Consider the following 22880-nt stretch of genomic DNA (forward strand, 5'->3'; position numbering starts at 1 on the left):
TTTTGAGGATATTTGACTATCCTTGATAAACATATCCTTGGATCTGTTAATAAAATAGATATATATATAAAATTTAAAAAACGGGGAAAAAAATGAATTTGGATTTATAATATTAGTCTACTTAAGTAAGATAAATTTTTGAGGATAAGGCCAATACTTGAATTTTGGTGTTTACTTGCAAAGTGCAGTAATTCAATAGTATATGATAGTAAGTCTTTGCCTTTTAAATTATTATTGATAAAGGCTGTGGAATGTGTTTTTTTTTTTTTCCCCGGAATAAAAAGTTTCTCTCTCAGGACTTGCTTCTGTCATCCAGAAGAGAGGGAGGGGGGAAAACTCTTATAACTACTACATTATATGAAGTTAGGACTCTAGTCAATGTTAAGTGGCTATGGAATCTTTTATTATTTTGCAGTTTTGACACATGGCATGATCAACACTTTTTACTTTTTTTTTTAAAGAATTTTATTTATTTATTTGACAGAGAGAGCACAAATAGGCAGAGCAGCATGCAGAGGGAGCAGGAGAAGCAGGCTCTCCACTGAGTAAGGGAGCCCATTACAGGGCTCCATTGCAGGACTCTGGGATCATGACCTGAGACGAAGGCAGCTGCTTAACCCACTGAGTCACCCAGGTGCCCCAGTCCTTTTTACTTTTAAGAAGTTGGTGATTTTACATTTTAATGAGATTACATTTAATAAGATTAAATTAACAGTGCACTATAAAGGGAACAGAAATATTTTGTGCACTTGAAAAGCTGTTGTTCGTAGTCTGATAGATTGTATTCTAATTTAAATTTGTGCTTCCGGAGAATTAAATTTGGACTTTAACATCTTCAGAAGTAAGATTTACGTGCTTTTTCATGATAAACCCAGGAAATAAACTATAAAACAAAGAATGGTTTTTGTTTCAGAACACAGTTGGAGAGGTGACTTTTAAAATGTCTTCTAACCATTCAAAATAAACCTTTTATTTATCAAGTTAGAGTTACATTGGTTATAAAGATATATCATATATCATGTATATTAGTATATTGTCTTACATTTACAAAGTTAATAATATGTTTCGAAATAACAACTGAAACACATAAGCCATAATTATTGAACAAGAAAATTAAAATATTATTTATGAAAACAGCCAAGATTATTTCATTGTACTTCAGTGTCAGCAGAACACCTGTCTGATTTTTAAACAGTAACATATTATTTTATATCAGGGAAAAGAATTTTGTTTGAACTGATTAATGACTTAAGAAATTTTACTGTCTAGTATGACTTTAAATGTTAATGCTTTAGTTATAAAGAGTATGTGGAGTGTATGTAAACATATGTAGTGTTTTAGTCAAAGTTTTTTAAACCATATTTTGAAAGAAACATTGAAGCTAACTGAATATAGTAGCCAGTTAATACTTGAACTTTAAATTATATTGAGTGTTTTATGATGTGCCCAAGCATTAATTCCAAAACAGTGACTTTTGAGAGTCTAAATCAACAATTCTGACTTCTGATAATCAAAACAGAGGCTCTTATCTTTTTTATGTATGGTGAAAGATGTAAAGATACCATTTTAATTTGCAACAGTTTGATTTATAGTCAGTGGTAAATACCAAAATGTTACAGAACCTACATGTGAGTAACCATTATAACTATAATTAAAGTCACTGTAATCTTTTAAAAAGTACACTGTAGACTTTTAGAAGTGCACTGTAATCTTTTAAAACTATTTCCTGATTGTGGCAGTGATAGGCTCACTTAAGATTTGGAAAGTACAGGAAAAATAAAGGTGAAAATAACATTTACCGAGCTATGTTAACTATATACTGACATTTTGATGTTGATTTCCTTCCTGCCCTTTTTCATGCATGTATGTGTGTGTGTGTGTGTGTGTGTGTGTGTGTGTGTGTATATTTTACTGTGCATGTTTATATCAACATTTAAATTGGGATCATAGTACTTCTGTAATGGTATTCAAATTTAAAATAAAAAATATTCTTTTAAATCATATTTGCATCTTATAGCTAAAATTTATAGGGGAACCTAGTTTTTGCTTTAGAGAAATCAGCAAAATTTTTCTAAAAGGGCCAAATAGTGAACTGTTTTAGGCTTTGTAGGTGAAGATGCAAGATTTATGATATAGTAGCTTCTCATAACCATTTAAAAATGTGAAAGCCATTCTTAACTTGAGTGACTTAAAAACAACAACAACAACAACAAAAACCAGAACTGGCTAGATTTGGCTTATCCTCTGTAGTTTGCAACCTCTGCTTCAGAAGATTGTTTGCTAATATTTTATTTTGTGTGTGTGTGTGTGTGTGTGTGTGTGTGTAAGTAAATCTTTCTTTAACAGTTCTTGACATTTCTACTGCAAAGGCAGTGAATGAGCCTGGGTGTGACCCAGGTTGTAATTCCAGTGTTACTGCTGCAGGGATGAGTTTGCTGGCTCCTAGAAGGAGGGCTGACCTTGACTTTCTAAAATATGGTACTTGCCGTCTCCGTAGTAGAACTAACTTGAGCTTAAAAGTGAGCATAATTCATCCTTTGTAGGAAACTTTTGTACTTGGGCTTGATGATAGGAGATGAGGATACTACGTAGGAGTATAGACCTACCTAAAAGTGTTATTTAGCTTTAAAATGTCAGGGCCATGCTCCTAAATCTAGTTTTCCTTGACCTGACTGTATTTTCTTTTTAGTATCCATTTTTCTAAGTTCAAAGATAGAACTAAATAACAAAAACTTTATTATTCTATATGTATGTAAAGGAGTAAGGGTGGAGAAGAAGGAAAAAATAAGGTAGTTAAAAATCACTGTCAAAAAACATTTTATCTTACCTTAGGATAGAAATTGTATTTTAAAATGTATCCAGCAGGGGAAAACTGCTGCTGCTTTGATATTGCAGTAATACTGTTTATTATTAGGTATTGTGTGTGTGTGTGTGTGTGTGTGTGTGTGTGTGTGTGTGTGTGTGTATCAGTTTACACAATTGGAAAAGTACAAAGCTTTTCCAATTAACTCTTGTCTGTTTATTGCACTTTATGATGTCTTCAGTGGAAGAAAATGTTTGGAGCAGAACAGTAGATGTAAAATAAGATTTCATGCTGTTGTTTGAAGCTATATCCCTAATGATATGATACAAAACCAAAGTGTTGTGCCTCTTTTTTGGGGGACAGGTTTATAAACATACTTCTAGACTGTGGTTATTGGGCAGTTATATACTGAAACTTTATTCAAACAAAGCTCCATCGTTTTCCTTTGTGGTGCTTGTATTTCACAGAAACATTTGGAGGGACACAGTGCTGTATCTTCCTTTGCCCTTTTACTCATTTTATAAATATTGGAACCACACGTTCGAGTTGGTGAATTCTAGATTGCATTTCATAGCATGTGTTTCCTGAAACACTGAATGTACTTATTTTAATAGGGAAGGGGTGATAATTAGTTTCTAAAACGGGCAGTTTTGCTGTTATTTATGTGTCCTATGTGTCTATTAGCCTGCAGCATGCTACCTGCAGAACTTGGAGCAGAGGAAGTTTTGGTGGGTCAATGTGTTGTTCTTGAAATATGTTTTAAGATACTGCTGAACTTTTAAAAGTTTCTTAGCAACTTTGAGCAGGAGACCTAAATTAAAAATTTTCTTCACTATGGGGGCGCCTGGGTGACTCTGTGGGTTAAAGCCTCTGCCTTTGGCTCAGGTCATGATCTCAGGGTCCTGGGATCGAGCCCCGCATCAGGCTCTCTACTCGGCAGGGGGCCTGCTTCCTCCTCTCTCTGCCTGCCTCTCTGCCTGCTTGTGATCTCTGTCAAATAAATAAATAAAATCTTAAAAAAAAAAAATCTTCACTATGTTGTACACCTAAAACCAATAGAACATTGTATGTCAACTGTACTTCAATAAAAATGAAAATTATTAAAAAGCCTATAAAAATCTCCACATCACTTTTCAGATGACACACCATCTTAGTCACTAAGTTGTTTTTCCGCTAACAGTAAAGTATTTGCACTGACCTAACCATCCATTCTCCTACGATTTCTTTGCCTTTTTTCCCCCGTTTTCTCTTATTGACCCTCTCTTTCCACTGACTAGATGAAAAGGTTGACCAGATCTATGAACATTGGAAAAAGCTGAATATTGAACTTGCATTCAAAAGGATAAAGCTTGTGACCTTATGTTATCTTCCATGTAATTCTTATTGCGGCCTTATAATGTGTTAACTTATTTAATTCAGACTTTTAATTGGTTAACAATAAAGGATGGCCATTTAAATAAATAAAGTTTGGGGGAAATAAGATCTCATCAGTATGCATTATGAAAAATGTCGTTTTTAGTCTGTGGGTGTACTGACTTATCTACTGCTTAAATGATGATCGTCTAAAGATTTAAAACACATCTGGGGTTAATTTTTCATGGCAGAGCATTTAATATTTTTTAAATCAATGAAAGTCAGCACAGATTTCTGTGTACCTTAATTCCTTTGAAATGCTGTTGTTAGGACCATGAAGTTGAATCTCATACAAATAATTTTATTATAGTACCCTTTTAAATGTATCTTTGTTAACTAATACACTGTACAAGAGTTAATAGTCTTAATAATATTCAGAGTACAGAATATCTGCTTTTGATCTTTCGTTGTTGTTTTAAAAATTTATTTATTTATTTTAGAGAGAGGGAGGGTGGGAAGGGGAGGGACAGAGAGAGAGAGAGAGAGAGAGAGAGAGAGAAAATCCTGAAGTAGATGCCCTGCTGAGTGTGGAGCCCAGTGCAGGCCTTGATCCCAACACTGTGAGTTCATCAACCCAGCTAAAAATCAAGATTTGGCCATTTAACTAACTGATCCACCCATGTGTCCCTTTTACTGTTGTTGTTTGTTTCTTTTTTTTTTTAAAGGAAATTTAAAAACTTTAATTTTTCTATCATTTGGCAGTCAAGAGGTCAAGAGTTTGGAAGGGTTTAAGGGCTTTTTTTTTTTTAAAGATTTAGTATATTTATTTGACAGAGAGAGACACAACAAGAGAGGGAACACAAGTAGAGGGAGTGGGAGAGGGAGAAGCAGGCTTCCCACCGAACAGGGAGCCCGATGCGGGGCTCGATCCCAGGACTCTGAGATCATGACCCGAGCCGAAGGCAGCGGCTTAACCCACTGAGCCACCCAGGCGCCCCTCAGATATATTTTTCTTATTAAAATTTTTTTCTCTTTCAGCTTTATTGATATGTTATTGACATGCAGTATTGGGCAAGTTTAAGGTATACAGCATAATGACTTAATTAAGATTACTGTAATAAGTTTAGTGGACATAAATTATCTTCTGTAGGTACAGAAGAGGAAAAAAGAAAAAAAACATTTTTCCTTATAATGAGAACTTTTAGGATTTCCTCTTTCAGCAACTTTCAGATATACCATATAGCAGTGTTAATTGTATCATCATATTGTACATTACATCCCCAAGACTTACTTATCTTGTAACTGAAAGTCTGTATTTTTTGACTGCCTTGATCATATTTCTCCTTTTCCTACCCCCCACCTCTGGTAACCCCAAATCTGATCTCTTTTTCTATGAGTTTTTGTTTGTTTTTTTATAGTACACATACAAGTGAGGTAATATAGTATTTATCATTCTCTGTCTGACTTATTTCACTTACTATAAGGCCTTCAGGCTCTATTTGGCAAATGGCAGGATTTCCTTTTTTATGGCCTAATAGTATTCCATTGTGTATATACTCATCACATTATCTTTATCTGTTCATCTGTTGATAGACATTTAGGTGGTTTCCTTATCTTGGCTATTACAAATAATGCTTCAGTGAACATGATGGTGCAGATATTTCAACATAGCGATTTTATTCTTTTGGAAATATATCCAGAAGTGGAATTGCTGTGTAATATAATAGTTCTGTTTTTAATTTTCTGAGGAACCTCCATACTGTTTTCCATAGTGGCTGAACCAGATTACAGTCCCATCAGCAGTGCACAAGGGTTTCCTTTTCTCTACATCCTCACCAACATTTATCTCATCTTTTTGATGATAATTATTCCAGCAGTCATGAGGTGATATCTCACTGGTTTTGATTTGCCATTTCCCTAATAGTGATCTTGAGCATCTTGCAGATACCCATTCACCATCTGAATATCTTCTTTGGAAAAGAAAACCTTTGTCCAGTTTTTAATTGGATTATTTATTTTTGTGCTATTGAGCTGTATGAGTTCTTTATATATTTTGGATATTAACCCCTTATCAGATACATTGTTTACAAATATTTTGGTCTTTTGCGGTTCCATATTTATAGTTTAAGATTTTTTTTTTCTACTTTTGTAAAAAATGCCATTGGAATCTTCATGAGGATTACATTGAATCTGTAGATAGATGGCTTTGGGTTGTGTGGACATTTTAACAATATTAATTCTTCCAATCTATGAACATAGGATGTCTTTCCATTTATTTTGTCTTAAGCAGAATCCTTATTTTCTGATAGTGCATATTAACATTTTGAGGACCTTGCAGTGATAGTCTGTAGCTGTTAAAGCTCTGTAGCCAAAACATGAACAGGTTTTCTTAATAGTATAATGGGTGTCTTTCCATGAATTAGTTACTATGTCAATTAGGGCTTTTTTGGTAAGTGGAAAGAGAACTCATAACACTATTTTAGTTTTTTCTTTTTCTTTTTAATTATTTTAGAGAGGAAGGAGGGGAAGGGAGAGGCAGAGAGAAAATTTTAAGCAGGCTCCATGCCCAGCATGGATCCTGATGCGGGGCTTGATCTCACAACCATGAGATCATGACACGAACCAAAATCAAGAGTCAGATGTTTAACTGACTGAGCCAACAGGCACCCCAAGACTGTTTCCTTTTTTTAGATTACTGATATCTTCTGATAAGGATATTTGAGGAGTCTGCATGTCAGTGAAAATTGCATAACTAAGAATAGAAATTAGAGGATAGTTTCATTTTTAGCTATGTAGATAAGGATATACACCTTCTTCCACTGAATGCATCTATAAAACCTGGACAAAACGGATGGACAGCTATTTGAGGATTCTGAAGAATAAATAATAACTAATGGATTGGGAAGGAAGACTAGAATTCAAAGTAATAACCAAAATGACTATCAGTTTACCATTTTGTTCCTTTCATTATTACTGAGGCTGAACTTAACACAGTCTGAAGGCTATAAATTGGCATTTAAGTATACAAAGAGAGCTCCAAAAGAAGCTCACTAGTTCTGGCTCCAGGAGTGGGAAAGTTAACTCCTAATGCGCAATGTGAATATGGAAATTGTTTTTTTCTTTTCTTTGTTCTCTCATGTCATGGTCCCAAGTATCCCTGTAGAAATGTCAGCAGAGACTGCAGCAGTAGCGTGCAGTGAAAACAGTGAGGGATGGGAATCCTCCTTTTCATTTGACAACTCCCATTACTTTTTGTTTCCTCTTTCTGTTTTTCTAGTGCCTGGCCCCAGAGCAGGTAGAATAATAGAAGTATGTGACCAAGCAGGTTACCTAAAGCCCCAGCATTCTTGCTGAAAAAAATGAAAAGGGATGCCCCAGGGAATTGGGAAGTACTGAGATCATGTAAGAGGGAGAAACTTGGGAAGACAATACCATAAATTTGTTCATGAATTTCTGGACTCACCTCTGACCTGTGCATACAAACTACCACTCAAGTCCTAGACTGCTCATTGGATGGTACAAGGTGGGACAAATTCAAATAGCACATCAAAGCCTTTGAAAATTGAACTGATACAGGAACCATGGCCATAACAACCATTTTAGAACTTGTGGCCTGAACCTAACTGTTGATCAGCTATTAAAACAAAAATACTAACATTATCCACAGGATTTAAACAGGAATCAAAGTTTCATATTTAAAATAATCAGATTATAATCCAAAATTATGTAGCATATAAAGAACCAGGAAAATTTCATTCACGTGTGTGGGAAGCAATGGTATATATACCATCATGATATCGATATTGGAATAACATGGTAGAGAGATTATAGTACCTATTACACAGATGTTCCAGCGAGCAATTGTGAATGCTCTAGAAATAAATGGAAATAGTGGGAAAGAGAAGGTATAAAAAAGACGTGGAATTGTTAGAACTGAAAGGTACAACAGGTGAAAAAAAACCACTGGAAGACTCGATAGCAGAGAGGAAATAAATTTTTAAGAATTGAACAGAGCCTCAGGGTACTATGAGAAAATAACAAAGTGCTAGACTTTTAAAGACATTTTAAGAAAGAATGTGGTGCTAAAAATATTTGAAGAAATAATGGCCTTAAAATATCACAAATGTAGGTAAAGATGTAGACATACAGATTTGAAGAATCCAAAACAGGATAAACCCAAAGAAATCCATACCCAGGCAGATCATAATAAATCAGAAATTAAAAGCAAGAAAAACATCTTGAAAGCAATCAGAGAAAAATAACATATTACTTCTAGAGGAACAGTGATTTGAGTAATTGAGGAATTCTTGTCAGAAGTCATAGGGTAGGGGTGAGAAGAGGTAGGCAAAACACTCTTAAAGTGCTGAAAGAAAAGACCTATCCATAACAAGCAAAAATCTTTTTCAGGGATGAGGGTGACATAAAGACTTATTCAGATGAAGGGAAGCCTAAGACAGGGCAAAATGATACTAGAAGGAAAGTCAGACATCAGGAATGAAAGAAGAGCAACAGAAATAGTACATATCTGTGTAAATGTCAGACTGATGAGTTCTTTAAAATATATTTGACAGTTTGAAGTAAAAATTGTAACATTGATGTGGTTTTCAGTAGATGTGGTATATAATATATGATATCTCTGGTCCACTTGAAGTGATAAGATACTGATTCTAAGTAGACTCTGAAAAGTTAAGTATGTATTTTTTTTATCCCTAGAGCCACTACTTACACAGTAAGGAGATAAGTTAGAATCACAATAAATTAAAATGGAATATTAATATTCAACCTAAAGGAAGGCAGAAAAGGGAAAACAAAGGGAACAAGTAGAAAATAAATAATAAAATGGTAGGTATAAATTCTTACAAATCAATAATTTCATTAAAATTGCTAATGCTCTAAACATCAATTAAAAGACTAAAAATATGATGCCATTGTATATTAGAAAGTACACGTGTAATAATATTGGTAGATTAAAAGTGAAAGGGTGAGGAAAAATACACCATGCAAACACCAGTCAAAACTGTAGTTGCTTGAGTACTAATAAAGTAGACTTCAGAACAAAGATAATTATCTAGGATAAAGAGGAGCATTATACATTGACATGATGATTAATTTACCAGTCCTGAATGTGGGCATATCTAACAACAGAACTTAAAAATACATGAAGCAGAATCTAAACTTAAGGGAGAAATAGAGAACTTAACAGTTATAGTTGAGGACTTTATCTCTTTCTTAGGAATGGTTAAGTTAGCAGATATCAAGGGTACAGAATGCCTGAATAACACTATCTACCAGCCAGAGCTAATTGGTATTTACAATATACTTTACTCAAAATCAACAACAAAATATGCATTCTTTTCAAATACACATGGAACATTACCAAGATAGAACATATCTTGGTCATAATACAAGTCTTAATAAATTTAAAAGAATTGAACTCAAAGTGTGTCCTTCATACCACAATGGAAATGAACTAAAAGTCAGTAACAGAGAGATAAAAGAAAAATTTCCAAGCTCTTGGAAATTAAACAGCAGACTTCTAAATAATCTGTTGGGTAAAAGTGGAAGCTTTAGGGGAACTTTAAAAAGATATTTTGAACTGAACAAAGATGAAAATATAACATCAACATTTATGCAGCTTAGGCAGTGTTCACAAGAAAACTTATTGTATTCAGTGCTTATATTAAAAAAAAAAAAAAAGCCTCAGGTCAGTAGTCTATGTTTCTATCTCAAGAAACAAAAAAAGGAACATAAAATAAATCCCAAATAAGAGAAATCAACAAAATTCAAAGTGGAAATACGTGGGGTGCCTGAGTGGCTCAGTCATTGGGCGTCTGCCTTTGGTTCAGGTCATGATACCAGAGTCTGGGATCGAACCCCACGTTGGGGTTTCTGCTCAGAGGGAGGCCTGCTTCTCCTTTCCTACTCCCCCTGCTTGTTTGTGTTCCCTCTCTCGCTCTCTGTGAAATAAATAAATAAAATCTTAAAAAAAAAAAAAACAAAAAAACTAAAGTGGAAATATGGTAGTGAAAATCAATTCAGCCCAAAGTCGAGGGATTGTTTTTTTCCCCCAAAGATTAATAAAATTGGTGGTTTCTAGCAAAATTGACAAAAAGAAAAGAGAAGACATGTAGAACTAGTATTAGCAATGAAAGAGGGGTTATCGTTACAGATGTCGCAGGAATCCAAAGGACAGTAGGAGGACTAAGATCAACTCTGTGTGGTGGGTAAACTTGACAAATTAGGTGAAATGGACCAATCCTTTGAAATGGACTAATTCCTTAGCAAACTAAACTCACCCAGGAAGAAAAAGATTAGTGTGAATAGTCTTACAACTATGAAAGAAATTAAATTCATAGTTGAAAATTTTTCAAGAAAGAAATACTCAGACCCAGAGGGTTTACTGGTAAATTCTACCAAATACTTAAAAAAGAACTAAAATAACATTCTTTCTCTACTATTTCTTCCAAAAAATAGAAGAGGAGAGAATACTTTCTGTCTTTCTGAAGCCAGAATTAACCTGATATCCAAACTAGACAATGACAGTAAATAATAAAGAAAGGAGGAAAGAAGGAAAGTAGAAAGAAACTATGGGCCAGTATACCTTATGAACAAAGTTACAGAAATCTTCAATAAAAGTTTAGCAAATTAAATTTTATTATCCACAAAAAAGAATAAATAATCAATGACCAAAAACCTTACCAAGAAATCTACAGCCAACAGTATACATTATGCTGAGGGACTCTGTGCTTTCTCCCATGAATAAAAACAAGGCAAGGATGTCTATTTTTACTTCTCCTATTCAGTATTTTACTGGAGGTCCTGGTTATTGTTCATATGGTAACAAAAGGAAGTACAAGGCGTACAGATTACAAAGGAAGAAATAAAAATGTCCCTATTTACAGACATGATTGTCTATGTAGAAAATCCCAAGGAAATCTTTGAGATTTAGCAAGGTCACTGGATACAAGACTAACACACACACAGAGTTGTATTTCTATATACTCGCAATGTACAATGGTACAGTGACATAATGAATACAATTTACATTTGTCCCAAAGGAATGTAGTACTTTTGTGTAAATATAATATACATGTGTACATGATATACATGCTGTGAACTATTAATGATGAAGGAAATCATAGAAGACCTAAGTAAAGATAGAGGCATACTGTGTTCATGGATTGGTAGACTCGAAATAGTAAAAATGTCAATCCTCCCAATTTGATTTATAAATCTAACACAATTCCAGTGAAAACTCAAGCAGTATATCTTATAGATATAGGCAATCTGGATTTAAAACTTATATGAAAATGTAAAGGAACTAGAATAACTAAATTTTGAAAAAGGAGAATAAAGTTAGAAGAATTATACTTCTTGATTTTGAGTTGCTATGAATCTATAGTAAAGAAAACAGTAGTGTATTTGTGAAGAGATAGGGACATAGATCAGTGGATCATAATAGAGTGCTGAGAAACAATCACAGATATGGCAAAGGTGTGAAAGAGATTCAGTGGGTAAAGGATATTCTCATGAACAAGTGATTTTTAAAAAATAATACTTTTTTTTTTTTTTTAAGATTTTTTATTTGAGAGAGAGAATGAGAAAAAGAGCACGAGAGGAGAAAGGTCAGCAGGAGAAGCAGACTCCCTGCCGAGCAGGGAGCCTGATGTGGGACTCAATCCTGGGACTCCAGGATTATGACCTGAGCCGAAGGCAGTCACTTAACCAATTGAGCCACCCAGGCGCCCCTAAAAGATAATACTTCTTAGGGCAAATAAAAAATCCAATGTTGCAATAATTAGACATTTATTTACAAATAAAACCTCATTTTAAATTTCCATCTTCTATAAAAATTAACTCAAAACCCACCATAGACCTAAATGTAAAATGTAAACTATTAAACTTTTAGAAGAAAACGGGAAAAAACCTTCCCAATCTGGAGTTAGGCAGAGTTCTTAGACATGACTTAAAAAGCAGGAGTCCTAAAAGGAGTTGATAAATTGGAGTTCATTAAAATAAAAATTTTGCTCTATAAAAGACAATGTTGAGAAACAAAAAGACATGCTAGAGATTAGGCAATGATATTTGCAAATAAGTATCTCACAAAAGACTTGTATTCAGAAACATATAAGTAACTCTCAGAACTCAACACTAAGAAAACTAACAGCCCAATTCAAGAGTGGGTATAAGGTTGAGCAGACATACCACTAAAGAGGATAAAAGGTTGGCAGATACACATCTGGAAAGATGTTCAACTCATTAGCCTTTAGGGAAATGCAAGTTAAAACCATGTTGAAATAAATACCCCTACGTTAGCTGTTCGAACAGCTAAAATTAAAAAATCTTCTGACAGTATACCAAGTACTATTGAGGATGGAGATCAGTGGAGCTTCTTACATATTGTTGGTGTGGATGCAAAATGGCATAACAGTTTGGAAAGGAGTTTGACAGTTTCTTATAGAGTTAACCATACACTTAGCCTATGATCCAAGAACTCCACTCCTTGACATTTACCCTAGAGAAATAATAATTTATATTTACACAAAAATCTGTATACAAATACTTACAGAAGCTATATTCATAGTTGGAAAGGACTGGAGGCAACCTAGCTGTCCTTCAGTAGGTAAAGGGTTACACAAAGTGCTGGCAAACTATACAATGATATGATATTCAGCAGTTAAAATGAAAAACTGCTTATACATGCAACAAATTGAATGAATCTCAAATGCAGTACGCAAACTAAGGAAACTACTTTAAAGATTCAGTACTGTGTGGTTCTATTTATACAACATTCTGAAAAGACAAAACTATAGTGATAGAAAACATATCAGTCCTTGCTGCAGTTAGCTTTAGTGGGAGCACGTGGCTACAAAGGCATGAAGGAGGTTTTTGTGTAATGTAACCATCCTCTATCATGATTTGATGTTGGCTCCAAGAACATAACGTTGCCCAGTTCATAGACTTGCACACGACAATTTTAAATTAATTTTATTCTATGACAATTTGCCAAACACAATTTTAAGAACTAAAAATAGAAGTTAGGGAAAATGGGTAGGAAAGGTGGTAGAGACCAAAATTGCACCAAAATTCAGGAATTTGTTTCTGGATTTAAATAAAACACTGAGGCACACCTGGGTGGCTCAGTGGGTTAAGCCTCTGCCTTCTGCTCAGGTCATGGTCTTAGGGTCCTAGGATTGAGCCTCGCATCAGGCTCTCTGCTCAGTGGGCAGCCTGCTCCCCCCACCCCGCCCCTCTCTGCCTGCTTCTCTGCCTGCTTGTGATCTCTGTCTGTCAAATAAGTAAATAAAAATCTTTAAAAAAAAAAAAAAAGAAAAGAAAAGAAAGCACTGGTTCAATGGTTGTATTTTCTACATAACGTGAAAGCCAACTACAAGTTATTATTTTAAAAAACATATTTTAAAATGTTTCTTTTCATAATTGTCTGCTAAACTTGCTCATTTTGTTTTTAATTTGGAATATTCATTCAACCTACTTCATAAAATTTGAGAGAAAACATGTTCCGTATATATAAAACCTACCAATTTTCATTTTGATCTTTTTCACTTCTTGAAAATTTTTTAATGTATATAACAAACAATGATAACACACTTCTAAATAAAACAGAGTTGAAGAAGAAACCTCAAAAGTAATTAAAAAATATTTTGAACTAAAAAGGAAAACCCAACTTAGTAAAATTTGTGGCATGCAGGAAAAACAGTGCTCAGATATTTATAGCATTGAATGTGTATATTAGAAGAAAGATATAAAATCAGTAATGTAAACTTTACCTTAGGAAGCTAGAAAAAGAACCCAAAGTAAGCAGAAGAAAAAATAGAAAATTTGATCAGAAATCTATGAAATTGAAAATAGGAACACAATGGAGAAAATCAGTGAAGCCAAAAGTCAAAATTCTTCAGATAGATAAAACATGATGAAGCTGATGGTTTTCCAGTGCCACTTTTCAGGGTCTGGTTTTGTTTTAATTCTCTCTCTATTAATGGTTTTTGGTTTTGTGCATTAAGCCTAATTATTCTTTCCACTGAGTTATCATCTGTGAAATACTTGCTTTGACCAGGCTTGGCTTCTTTTTCTCCATTTTAGTTTTTCATGGCAGGTGTGCACTTAATATGCCTCTGTAGCAATATATCCTTTTGAGTCATAAATTTTACATTTCTTCTAATTCTTCTAATCTTTTTATTTATATTTCATTGTCCAGGAATACCACAAAATTGTTTTGATTTTTATAGGTTTCACAGTTGAAAATCAGCCTGCAGTACTACAGTAAGCCTTTCAGAAGAAAAAGTTCTCCTACATAACCATACCACCCTTTTCATGACAAAGAAAATTAACTGCAGTTCCTCTAATACTGTTCCTATTTACACTTAATGAATTGTCACCCAAAATGTCTTTCTTAGGTTTAAAAAAATAGTCTTTGCATTTGATTTCTACATATTTTCAGGTTCTTTTAATTTAAAAATTTCCCTTACAATTGACTTTTTTTTTTTTTAAAGATTTTATTTATTTATTTCACAGAGATCACAAGTAGGCAGAGAGGCAGGCAGAGAAAGAGAGGAGGAGGCAGGCTCCCTGCTAAGCAGGGAGCCCGATGTGGGGCTCGATCCCAGGACCTTGAGATCATGACCTGAGCCTAAAGCAGAGGCTTTAACCCACTGAGCCACCCAGGCACCCCTACAATTGACTTTTTAAAGAAAGCAGAACAACTGTATGGTAGAATGTCTTATATTCTGCTTTTGTGTGATTTTTCCTGAAGTTTATTAAATGTGTTCCACTATCTTCCATTTTTTTCCTAAAACATTTTATGTCAATGAAACTTTATAATTGATGCTCTTACGTATAACATCAAGAGGTGCATAATATTGAATAACTGGTTTTTATTTTAACCATAGTTTGTTCTGTGGGTTGTCTTTCTTGTAAGAGTTCAAGGGAAAAGGTAGAAGGGAAGGATTGCCACTGTCCTTAGAAATTCATAGGAGTAAAAAAATGTGTCCAGGTATAACAGGTAGAATACCTCTAGCATAACTGGATTGAGGAGAATATCAAACTGTTTCTAGAAAAAGAGGGACCAGTGAGATTTGGTTTTGGGGTATGGGTATGTTGAGGTTGAGGAGCGTTATGTCCAGTTCTTCTGTAGGGTTTTCTTTGTCTACAAAAAGAGGCCAGTCCTGGAGTACAAGGTGACATGCACTGTTGCTCCAAAAGAGAAAAACTGGAAGCTCTTGCTTTATTTATAGGCAGAGACATGGTAGTGGCAGTGGGATTTGTGTGTGGCGGGGTGGATTTGAGGGTTTGGAAGGGGGGTGTTCAACATGCTCCTTGAAAAACACACACTTCTTTTACTTTTCACTCTTCAGAAAACTGAGCACAAAGAGGAATAACCAAATATGCCTTCAGAGAAATCGCATTCTCATTTTCCTCCCTAGGTGAGTGTATGTAAGGTCATATTTAGTCACAATTAATGTTAGGATTACTTAACATGTCAAGTCTATTAAAACAAATGCAATTCACCTGACACATGTATTTTATATTCATTAACCTGAGATTTCTTTCTGTGTTGATAGACACCAGTGTTGATTGCCTACAATTAATTGATTTCTTCATGTATTTTTTTTTAAAGATTTTATTTATTTATTTGATGGGGGGCAGAGAGAGATCACAAGTAGGCAGAGAGGCAGGCAGAGAGAGAGGAGAAGGGAAGCAGGCTCCCTGCTGAGCAGAGAGCCCGACTCAGAGACTTGATTCCAGAACCCTGGGATCATGACCTGAGCCGAAGGCAGAGGCTTTAACCCACTGAGCCACCCAGGCACCCTGCCTTCATGTATTTTTTGACACAGCACAGAGTATTCAACTAGCAAAAGACAGTTACCAGTGAAGCATGTCATTTCTAGAGTCCTACACAGATATACCCCAATCTGAAAAGGAAACTGATTTGAGAGAATGTCCTAAAAGCTTTTCTTTTGATTGACAAGCTGTCAATCTAAAGGGAAACTCAATTTCCACTCAGTATGTCTCTGTAAAAACTTCAAGTTTAAACAGATAAAATAAAACAAGCCTAGTCCACGGATCCTCTCATGATGCACAACTCACACGCATAACACTTAACAGTTTGTGGGTCATGAGTGATTCAGGTTAATCCTTTATCATGTACATACCTGGGAAACCAGCAGATAATATGAACTCTGCGTCTAAGAAAAGAGGATCGATTCTAAAGTCTATGAATTGGATTTCCAAGTGAGCTGAGAGTTCACCAGTTAAAACTACTGTACTTCTTCCAGACTGTATCACTACTTAGTTAATAGTATACTTAGATAAATTTATTCTTCTAGAGGAGGATCACGATTATTTCCTAAGGGCTTTTATATTAGAAATTTAACAAACATTCATTTCTGGAAACTTTCAGATTCGCACTTTCCATTGGTTGAGGTAACCTAAAGATGGTGTGGTGTAGGGTAATGGATAACGATAGTCAGTTTTCCTTCAAGATAGTTATGTTCTAGGGGCGCCTGGGTGGCTCAGTGGGTTGAGCCTCTGCCTTCGGCTCAGGTCATGATCTCAGGGTCCTGGGATAGAGCCCCGAGTTGGGCTCTCTGCTCAGCATGAGCCTGCTTCCACCTCTCTCTCTCTCTCTCTCTCTGCCTGCCTCTCTGCCTACTTGTGATCGCTGCCTGTCAAATAAATGAATAAAATCTTAAAAAAAAAAAGATAGTTATGTTCTATAAAGTTATCAGATGCTAAGTTAATGAATAATGAACCATTGCTTCTGGTAGAAATACAGAATTAGGTTCCTGCAAGCCTCTAGTCACAGAACTTTTGTTAATTAGTCAATATATATACACTTGTTTTATGTTTTATTTGTGTTTCTGTTTAAGGACTTAATGTATCTCATTGATTCATTAACATTGAACTCATGATCAACAGTACTGTAACTCATACCTGAAATTAAGCATATTTTCTCCATAAGACATGTCCCAACTTTCTTGTGCTTTAGGAACACTAGAAAGCAGTTAAAATGGCTTGGGAGCCATTTTTGAACAGTGAAACCACCAACAAAAAGGACCAAAAAAAAAAAACAAAAACCAAACATTAAAAAGGGCACTAAATAGTTTGCAAGAAGGATGCTTTTTTATAGTCCGAGGGCTAAAACAAGAAGGCCTTGTTTGACGTCAGCTGGGAACATGTATGCCAGGTATTCCCAATTCTTCGTGACTCTGCACATGTCCACAAATAGCTGAAAGCCCAACCAGTATATGAATAAATTTTAGTAAGTAGACAAATTTGCATATACAGAACCTGTGAATAATGAGGTTCAATGGAATCTAATGATCCTTGGGTACCTGTGCAGAATGAGAATGGGAGCTAAATAATGTTATTTTTCTCTTCTGTGCTTTTAGCTTTCTCTTTACTTGGTCTCACAGGCAAACTTAAAATTAAATGGAACTTTTCCCTTTCTTGAAAGCTTGTTGTCTCTGGCTCCTCATGTGGTAAGGCATCAGTCTCCCAGTATTTTGAGGAGGATATGGGCTGTTGACTTTCAATGAGGAATATAGCTTTTGTTGTCAGTGATAAAATTTATATTAAGATTGATTCTCACTCCTAGGTTATAATAAACTAATATTCTGACTTCATGTGAAAAATTACATAGTGTTTTCATCCCCTTCTCAGAATATTGAGGATTAAATATTCAACTAAAACCTAAACGTGGAACATAACATTAATTCATATTTTGTGTGGCTCATTTATTCTTTTTTTTTTTTTTTACTTGTGAGTTTATACTCAATTCTCTAACTTTTCAGGAAATTTAGAAATTCATTCTAATTCTTAAAAGTATTAGCTATACCGTATGTCTCTTTTATGGAACTATTTTTCTTCTGTTCATTAAAAACATTTTGTGCTTAAAACTTTGTGTCTATAAGATAGATTCCAGCCAGATAATGTGAATATCTGTTTATTATTCTTTAGGAAATTCATCTAGTTTCTAAGGACTTATGATCAGTGTATTATCCTTAGAAAAGCGTTATTACATTGATACTTCTCAATATTTTTAGGGGTTACTTAAATAAAAATAGGTGTAAATACAACAACACTCATGGTAAAAATTTGGAGAATACTGATTTTAAAAAGTTAAATAGACTTTCTTAGTATAGGACTTTTTAGTACTCATGTACATTTTCATCTCCCAGAGGTACTCAAATTGTATATACTGTATAAACACATTGCATATGTTTCCCAAATTTATGTGAAAATGGAATTCTTTTTGAGAGGTTACTTGGTGGGTCAGTCAGTGGTCTATGGAATAAACTTGGGGAAATACTGGCTTTGACAGCCTCCTTACAACTTCTTCCCATGGATCTCATTTCTGCTCTTGTGGCAAAATGAAGTGAATTTATTTCCTCTTCTATATAATAGTCCTTTGAGTATTTTAAAGAAGCTAAATATCACTCTTAAGGTTTTTATTTTCCCGGTAAAATGTCCTCTGCCCTTTAAAGGCTTCTTAACATAATCTTACTATTAGACCTTTTACCAAACTTTTGATACTTTATTAGACATATTAGTATCACCTTTATTGGACTGTAAGGTTATGATAAGTTCTGATTTCTTTGTGTATCTGATTTTATTTACCTTTGCATGCAGTATCTGTTTTACTTAATTGTTCCTCTTGCCTGCTTTCTTCCTGTTTCCCCCACGCACACCCCAAAACTCCTTGACAGTCAGTGAAGGCCAGGAAAGATAAGAAGTGTAAAACATGGACCCAAATAGAGAACATTGGTAACATGCATTTCATTTGCTGATGGGCTTATGTGAGACAGCGTAGTTGGTAAACTCTGACCTTAAATGCAAGATGTATAACTTAACTTTTAGTAAAAAAATGAAAATTCTTCAGCAAATTCTTTATAAGAATAAAATTTTAAAGCAAGTCTATCTTAACCCTGACAAGAAGAACAAGAAGAAGCAACACAGGAGAATCAGTTAACTTTCATTTGGAGAGTTTTTAACTCATAGTTGGTCAAAGCTGATCTTATTTATAAGGAAAGGGTTTTTTTTTTTCCCTCTATTTTTGAAGCAAAAGTAAGGAAAATAGTTATTGTCTGATTTGTTGATTATCTAAAAACAGCCCCTGGGCAAGGGAGATCCACTTGGATATTAGGGTGTGTGGATAGAGCTGTTCTGGAAAAAGTTTGGAGACCCTCTTAATTTTGGAAGATGGTTATTAAGCATTCTTCTGGATGAGTCATCAGATGTTCTTGATTCCTTAAAACAGAATTTCTGGTAGTTCATGTGGCTGCATTTTTATTTAGTCATAATGTTGTAGGTCTAAGAACTGGACACGAAGAGCCATGAGCTGGTGTTTTTTTAAGTTTTGGGTGTCAGAAAAATTCCTAGGATCCTTCTTTAGGTAAAGGGAGATGATCTTTGAGTTTGTGCTAGCTTTTTGTTGGACTTACCTTGATACCAGCATATAGACATTGTATAAAATGGTTAATAAAAGTTTTGTTAACCATAGTAGTCATTTTAAGTTTTTGGAATGATTAAATATTAAACAAACCAACTGTCTTTTACTAAAGAATGCTCTCCCTTTCTCCTGTCATCCGCATTCTCTATTGCTTGTGTTGGCAAAAACTAATTTTCAGTTCAGATATTTATAGAGTCTAAAGACTTTCTATCAATTTTTAAAGACTTTTATGATTTCAAGGACTTCTAAGAGAATAAATTACATTTTGAGAGCCAGCTATGAAAGTAGACCTAGGAAGTGTTTTCCTACATTTCTCCATGTAATTAATTCATATTCTAACTTTGCTTCTTGTAATGAGATTTGTATGAAATGATACTTTTACTAATATGACTAAATCATTTCTGAATGTTTGCTTTTTGCTGTTACATTTCAGTAAAGTATTTTCTTCCTCTTAAGGGATCTTAACAGGCAGATTTGAATTTTAATTTGTGTGGAGGAAACAGAATATCTAAATGGGGAATTTCTGTTATGATTAGAAATTGAAATATGAAAATCACATAAAACATAAGACCATGTTAATAACCTAATGTTTAATATACTAAATTAATATGTTCAATGACTGTTACTTGGGTTTAGAAGGAAAGAAATATTGTCCCAGCCTGGAAAACAGTGCTAATAGGTATAAAAACTGAGGTCTTTAACATGTTCATAACTTTCAGTATATTGATTTTTTTTTTTTTTAAGGAAAATATTTTGGTTCAGTTAGAACTATCACAGAAAAAGTGATGGTATTTTCTTTTACAGTGTTGTTTCTCTATTAGAATATATGAGTAGAAACTATTAAAGGCTTGTGTGCTCTGTAAATGTAAGTATTGCTCTTGGGAATTATTGCAGATTCCATGGGAAGCGTGAGATAGAGCTTAGCTTACAGGATGTTCGTAGAATGTTCTCGGGATCAATATCTGAAAAGGAAAGGAAGGAAGCAGAATTTGGTATATGATAAAATTGAATTGTGATTCAGGCCCAGTGACATTTTTGACCTACTGTACTATAAATTCAGTAGATAGATTGTCCCTTTAGAGTTGTCCTGAGTTGGGCTACGATTGCAGGCCTTCATAGCTTTGCATGGATGTCATTGGATAGGGGCTGCCTAGGAAGCGGGGGGTGGGGCAGGGCGAGCTTGGGCAAAACTGCTCTGTATAGCTCAGACACAGCAGCTGAGGCAGTGAGCTCTTTATTTTTATTTTTATTTTTTTTAGGATTTTATTTATTTATTTGTCCGAGAGAGAGAGGGGGAGAGAGCAAGCACAGGCAGACAGAATGGCAGGCAGAGGCAGAGGGAGAAGCAGGCTCCCTGATGAGCAAGGAGCCCGATGTGGGACTCGATCCCAGGACGCTGGGATCATGACCTGAGCCAAAGGCAGCTGCTTAACCAACTGAGCCACCCAGGCGTCCCCAGTGAGCTCTTTATTAAGAGGGGTTTGGTGGCAAGCAGTATTCTCTACAGGAAAATTTTGTTGAATCTGGTGTGGTTTCTTTTTTTGCTTATTTTTCTTTATAGTTGTCTTTGTGCCTCTGTGGTAAGTTATATCACTTTTCTCTCCTCTGAGCAAGGGCAAGGGGCTTGGCTTACTTTAACTGATTTGAAGAATTACTGAGAACCTTTAAGTATTCTTAGAGTATCCTTTTTAAATTTAGGATTAAAGATTATTTATTAAAAATTTTTATTGAAGTAGTTGGCACACAATATTGCATTAGTTCCATGTATACAACATGGTGATTCAACAATGCTATATGTTATGTTATGTTCACCATAAGTGTTGCCACCATACAATACTATTAAATACCATTGACTGTGTTTCCTTTGTTTTACCTTTCATCCTTCCCAAGTAGCATTCATTCCATAACTGGAAGCCTGTATTTCCCACTCCCCTTCCCCTATTTTGCCCACCCCCACTAACTCCCCCTCTGTCAACTACCAGTTTATTTTCTGTATTTTGGGGTCCATTTTTGTTTTTTTGTTGTTGTTGCTTTTAGATTCCATATATAAGTGAAATCATATTGTATTTGTCTTTTGACTGACTTCACTTAGCATAATCCCTCTACATCCATCCATGTTGTTGCAGCGGGTAAGATCTCATCTTTTTTATGACTGAGTAATATTCCATTGTATATATTACCACATCTTTATCCATTCATCTTTTGATGAACACTTGCGTTGTTTCCACATCTTGGCTATTGTAAATAATGTTACAGTAAACATAGGAGTGCATATATCTTTTCAAATTAGTGCTTTTGTTTTCTTTACTCCTTAGTAAAGGAATAGAATGTTATGGTATTTCTAATTTTTTGAGGAATCTCCATATTGTTTTCCATAGTGGTTATACCAATTTACATTCCTATCAACAGTGCACAAGGATTCCGTTTTTTAAGAATAAATGTTAAAAAATTCTTTGAGATCATTCTATATAAGATGCTACAGATTTGTTTTCTTTGTTAAACTGAATAAAATTATGAGTAAAAAGAAAGATAATGTGTTTTTCTCTTTTGTATTTCCATACACAACATCTTCTCCCGGTTGTCTTGAGGCATTTAATCTGCCTTGTGTCAGGTAGGGAAGGAGTGTATTAGAAAGTCAGAGAGAGGGGCGCCTGGGTGGCTCAGCGGGTTAAAGCCTCTGCCTTCGGCTCAGGTCATGATCCCAGGGTCCGGGATCGAGCCCCACATCAGGCTCTCTGCTCAGCAGGGAGCCTGCTTCCCTTCCTCTCTCTCTGCCTGTCTCTCTGCCTACTTGTGATCTCTGTCTGTCAAATAAATAAATAAAATCTTTAAAAAAAAAAAAAAAAGAAAGAGAGAATTTTAAAAAAAAATGGCTTTTGATTTTAATTTATTCAGTGAGTTTAAGTGCCTACTATGTACCAGACACTGTCATAGACTTTGGGAGAAAATAGAACTTTGCAGCAAGAAAATGGGCTTAACAACTAGGCATTTTCAGCAAGTTGAAGCATTTGTACAGTCCTGAGTTTTATCAAGAACCATGTGTGAAGTAATGAAATTATAGGGTTTCAACCATAGTATAGAGAAAATACCATAATATAGAGAAATTCTTTAGACTTTTTTTTTTAAATCTGAAGAAATTCTTGGTACATTTTCAAGTTGACATCTAAACTTTTTAATTATAAGTTTAGTAATTGCAAAGGATTTAACCTGGGTGTTTGGTATTGACATTTAGAAATAAAGTGGTTATATTGTTCT

The 22880-nt window shown here is 34.7% G+C and overlaps 1 protein-coding gene across 11 annotated transcripts in view; it reads left to right on the plus strand.

The window, feature by feature from the left end:
• TCF12 (transcription factor 12) overlaps positions 1-22880 on the plus strand; it is a 390676-nt gene that overhangs the window by 86316 nt on the left and 281480 nt on the right. The window contains exon 1 of one of the 11 annotated variants that reach the window (XM_047739183.1): positions 15544-15597. The exons of the other annotated variants lie outside the window; for them this stretch is intronic. The gene's annotated coding sequence lies outside the window, so the exon portion shown is untranslated. Of the gene's footprint in view, positions 1-15543; positions 15598-22880 lie in introns of those variants that run through there. 11 annotated transcript variants of the gene reach the window in all.

The sequence above is a fragment of the Lutra lutra genome, chromosome 7 (assembly GCF_902655055.1).
Source record: "Lutra lutra chromosome 7, mLutLut1.2, whole genome shotgun sequence".
NCBI classification, from domain to species: domain Eukaryota; kingdom Metazoa; phylum Chordata; class Mammalia; order Carnivora; family Mustelidae; genus Lutra; species Lutra lutra.